Here is a 5,000-nt window from a genome sequence, read left to right on the forward strand (position 1 = left end):
CTGATTTTTATACAGTTTCCCCGATTTTTAAGCCGCGAAAGAGTGCCGTTTTTCCGCCCGTCAACTTCAACTTCCGGTAGAGCGGGTGAAAACGCGTTCTACCCGGGGAAGCCATATATCCCCGTGAATGCCTAAGCCAGGAGAACAATTCGGCGTGGTCTCCCATTTTAAACGGTTTCCCCGGAGCGGGGCAAGCGGCGGAAGTCGCGCCGGAAAAACGTTCGAAAATCGGTCAAAACGCCGAAATCCGGGAAAAACGCCCACGGGCCGTTTGCCCGTGTTCCGTAGGACAGCCCTGTGCGGTCGAATGATTTTTAGCACGTTCACAGGAGCCGGGAGAAATTAAAAATGGGTTTCCGGGTATACGAAGCATTGGCCGCCCTGGACAGGCGCTTAAGCCCCGCCCAATCGGGGAAAATAGCACTTCCAGCTCACATAAGACAAAACCCCGCCGGCAGAATTGGAAGAGGAGCTTTTTCAAGAACGGCTAGGCCCATTGAGAAGCGGATTTTTGGGCCTGAAGCCCTCCAGGGCCCTTCCCATGCCTCAGATATGCCCAGAGCATGGAGCTGCGGCTCTTCCTTCCTGCATTTTTGAGCGTTTTTCCCCGTTTTCGCTGGTTCTCTCCCAGAGCTCGGTAACTCGATGGATCTCGCTGCCGGTTGCCTCCCTGGGCTCCGGCTGCTCTGGTGAGTGTCCCGCTGCCCGCAGAGGCAGCCTCTTTCGGTCCGTTTCCGCCATTTTGTTGCCTTTTCGCTGGTGGTTCTGCTGGAGGTCTCTAGCTCCAGGGATCTTGGTGGGGGACTTGCTGGCGGGCTCTGGCCGCTGCGGGGAGGCTCCCACGGCCTGGATAAGGCCAGTGGAGCGCTCTGTGGCACTGCTGGAGCTCTCTAGCTGCACGGATCTTGGTGGTGATTTGCCGGCGGGCTCTGCTCTGCTCCGGGGCTTTGCTCCGCTGTACCATAGCCACAGAGGCAGCAATGCTGGTTCTCTGTTACCCGTGTGTCTGGAGCCATGGCTGGGGAGAGTAGCTCCAGAGCGCTCCCCTCATCTCAGAGAGGCAGCCGTCCCGGTTCTCCGTTAGCCGCGTCTCTGGAGCCATGGCTGGGGAGAGTAGCTCCAGAGCGCTCCCATCATCTCAGAGAGGCAGCCGTCCCGGTTCTCCGTTAGCCGCGTCTCTGGAGCCATGGCTGGGGAGAGTAGCTCCAGAGCGCTCCCCTCATCTCAGAGAGGCAGCCGTCCCGGTTCTCCGTTAGCCGCGTCTCTGGAGCCATGGCTGGGGAGTAGCTCCAGAGCGCTCCCATCATCTCAGAGAGGCAGCCGTCCCGGTTCTCCGTTAGCCGCGTCTCTGGAGCCATGGCTGGGGAGAGTAGCTCCAGAGCGCTCCCCTCATCTCAGAGAGGCAGCCGTCCCGGTTCTCCGTTAGCCGCGTCTCTGGAGCCATGGCTGGGGAGAGTAGCTCCAGAGCGCTCCCATCATCTCAGAGAGGCAGTCGTCCCGGTTCTCCGTTAGCCGCGTCTCTGGAGCCATGGCTGGGGAGAGTAGCTCCAGAGCGCTCCCATCATCTCAGAGAGGCAGTCGTCCCGGTTCTCCGTTAGCCGCGTCTCTGGAGCCATGGCTGGGGAGAGTAGCTCCAGAGCGCTCCCATCATCTCAGAGAGGCAGCCGTCCCGGTTCTCCGTTAGCCGCGTCTCTGGAGCCATGGCTGGGGAGAGTAGCTCCAGAGCGCTCCCATCATCTCAGAGAGGCAGCCGTCCCGGTTCTCCGTTAGCCGCGTCTCTGGAGCCATGGCTGGGGTACAATTCAAAACACTTTCACGGTTCCTGGTTCTCACGGAAAACAGGATTTTACCCAGCAAACAAGCACAAAACACGGGGAAGTGGCGTATGAAACGCTTTATTGAACACAATCACATTATTCCAGCGGCTGCTGGTCAGCCTCCCTGGAGAGGTCGAAGGTCCTCCGCATGTCTGCCAACTGGCTGACAGTCAGTTGCATGGCATAGAAGCGGTCCGCGGTCCTAGTGTCGTGACACATCAGCTGGGACATACGCTGCCGGACCTCAGCGCACTGCGTGTTCCTGGCCTGCAGAGAGAGAGAGAGAGAGACAGACAGGTAGGTACAGGAACAGTGGCTGGGGGTGGGTTAAAGCTTCACGGCGGCATCACCAGCTCAACACCTACCATGGTGGCCACGGCGGTCCGTATGTCTGTCAACGAGGGGCTACCCGGCAGGCGCATCCTGGCCCAGGCGTCGCGGGCGAAGGACGTCAGCTTGTTGACGGGGCCTCCGTTCAGGTTGAAAAACATCAGGTCCGAGTCGGGGCGCAGCTCTCTGCGTATGGCCATCCATCTTCTCAACCAACCGTATTCCTCCGGCGTCAGGAAGAGCTGGGCGCTCCCGAAGGCCCGGTTGGTCTTGTGGTGCCTGACCTGCGGAGGAACATACGACGAGAACGAAGTCAGTTTACCCGGAGTTCTGGTTCTGCACCCGGGATGAAGCGCTTTCGCTGCGGCGGGGCACTCACGTTGATCACGTAGCCGGACGAGTCGTGCCTGGATCCCGACTGTTCGGCTTCTTCTACCTCACTCACTCTCATGTTGCTGACCACCCGGTTCTGTGGCCGTAGAGAGAAGCCACATACAAACCGAAGTAGCCTATGAGCTGGTTCCGTAGGTTGACGTCGCGCTTCCTCCGCGATAAGTCGCGCAACAGCACTGGTATGCAGGTCCGGCATCGCTCCAGGCACCTGCGTAGAAGTTCCGGCGTTACAGTGCGTCGCTCCTTGTCGTCCTTCACCTGGATCTGGTGGAGGACGACGGTGGTGGATATCTGACTGGCAGCGGACTTGAGGGCGCGTGCGACGGACACCAGGCCTCGCTTGGTGACCCTGGAGCCCTCGGGTGGAGTTTCGCTGAAGTAGGTGAGGAACTGTCCCGTGTTGACGAGGTACACCTTGACCGTTGTTATCTTCTTCCCCTTTTTCAGCAGGTCGGCCGGCCAGCCCATCACCCGTCGGCGTCGTCGAGGAACTTCCAGGAGCCCAGGTCGCTCTTGCCCTCGGCCATGCGGTCAAGGAACTGGGTCAGCCGGCCCATCTTGGACCGTACGTTTTCCACGTGCTTCTGGATGGCAGAGCACCCACTAGGTGCCGCTTGTAACCGCTCATGTAACGTACAACGCATTCAGGGAACTCTATGGGTTTACGCACCGGGTCGGGTGTGGTCGAGGTGGGACTCTGTCTGCCGGATCCCTCCTCCTGCTGCTGCTGCTGCTGCGGCTGCTGCTGCTGCTGGCTCCCCGGCTCCGGCTCCGACTCCTGGTCCGAAGATTCGGTCAGCATTTGCGGCTCGGCGGGGCGGGGAGGCGATGGTTCTGGAGGCGATGGTGGTTGCGGAGCTTCTGGAGACGCCGGGGGGGAACCGTGGTCGTCTTCCTCCGGCTCCTCCTCCTCCTCCTCCTCCTCCTGCTCCTCCTCGTTCGGCTCAACCTCCACCTCCTCGTCCTCCTCCTCGTCCTCCTCCTCCTCGTCGCTTTCCTCGTCCTCCACCACCGCACCCTCCGTGGCGGAGTGGGCCGAGTCCCCACAGCTGGGGCAACGCGGGCCTCTTCGAGGTCGAGCCCCGTAGCTAGAGACGGGTGCGGGTGGGAGCGCCTCAGCTCCCTCAGCTTCTCCAGTGTCCTCTGCCACTGGAGGCCGGTCAGAAGCCGCCTCTTCCGCCGCGGACCCAGGTCACGGTGGGACTCTTGGAGGTGTTGGGGCACGCGCCGACCGCCGTAAGCGCAGCCCTGGACCGGACAGCGCATTCCCCTCACATTCACCCGCCCCTGGCGTAGGCAAGCAGGATGCGACGCTCGACGGGGTTCCTCACCTTGTGCTTGCCGTCCAGGTGTTCCCTCAGACGCCACGATCTGCGGGAGCACACTGGGCATCGGTTGTCAAACTTTGAAGCGGTCATTGGTACTCACCCGGCTGCTGCAAGACTCCGAATGAGCTGCAAGGAACGCGCCTCTGCCTAAGTAGCCGTCCTACCAATCAAGTGGGATGCAGTACACCTGTGGCCAATCGGGCCGGTTCCTCGGCCCTGATTGGAAACAGGTGTGCTGCATCCGGCGCCGCCGAAGAGCGGGGCGGAACTGCGGACGGGATCTTCGGTCCCGTCCGGCGGGCCCCCCCATCTCCCGCACCTGCGGGGGGGTCGACCGCACCCGCGGTCGACCATGTTAGGACCCTAAGTGGGGTTAGCGAAAGCGCCCCTTGGGTCACGCGGATGGGGTGAGCTGACCCCCCCCATCCACGGGGCGGACCCCCCCGGTCCCCCCCCCTGAGTGGGGCCCCCCCCTGGCCCCCTCCCTCGTTGCCAGCCCCCAGGACCCCCCCCCGGCCCTAGCTCCAGGGCGGAGAGGGGGCTGGCCGGTCCCCCGGGGCCGGTCAGGGCCTCCCCTCTGTGGGGAGACCTGAGCCCCCCCTCCCCGTCCGGAGCCCAAGTCCCATCCGCCTAGCTCCAGGGCGGAGAGGGCTGGCCGGTCCCCCGGGGCCGGTCAGGGCCTCCCCTTGTGGGGAGACCTGAGCCCCCCCTCCCCGTCCGGAGCCCAAGTCCCATCCGCCAAGCTCCAGGGCGGAGAGGGGGCTGGCCGGTCCCCCGGGGCCGGTCAGGGCCTCCCCTTTGTGGGGAGACCTGAGCCCCCCCTCCCCGTCCGGAGCCCAAGTCCCATCCGCCTAGCTCCAGGGCGGAGAGGGGGCTGGCCGGTCCCCCGGGGCCGGTCAGGGCCTCCCCTTTGTGGGGAGACCTGAGCCCCCCCTCCCCGTCCGGAGCCCAAGTCCCATCCGCCTAGCTCCAGGGCGGAGAGGGGGCTGGCCGGTCCCCTGGGGCCGGTCAGGGCCTCCCCTTTGTGGGAGACCTGAGCCCCCCCTCCCCGTCCGGAGCCCAAGTCCCATCCGCCAAGCTCCAGGGCGGAGAGGGGGCTGGCCGGTCCCCCGGGGCCGGTCAGGGCCTCCCC

Source organism: Poeciliopsis prolifica, unplaced genomic scaffold, assembly GCF_027474105.1.
Source record: "Poeciliopsis prolifica strain line A6 unplaced genomic scaffold, Auburn_PproV2 SCAFFOLD278, whole genome shotgun sequence".
Lineage (NCBI taxonomy): Eukaryota > Metazoa > Chordata > Actinopteri > Cyprinodontiformes > Poeciliidae > Poeciliopsis > Poeciliopsis prolifica.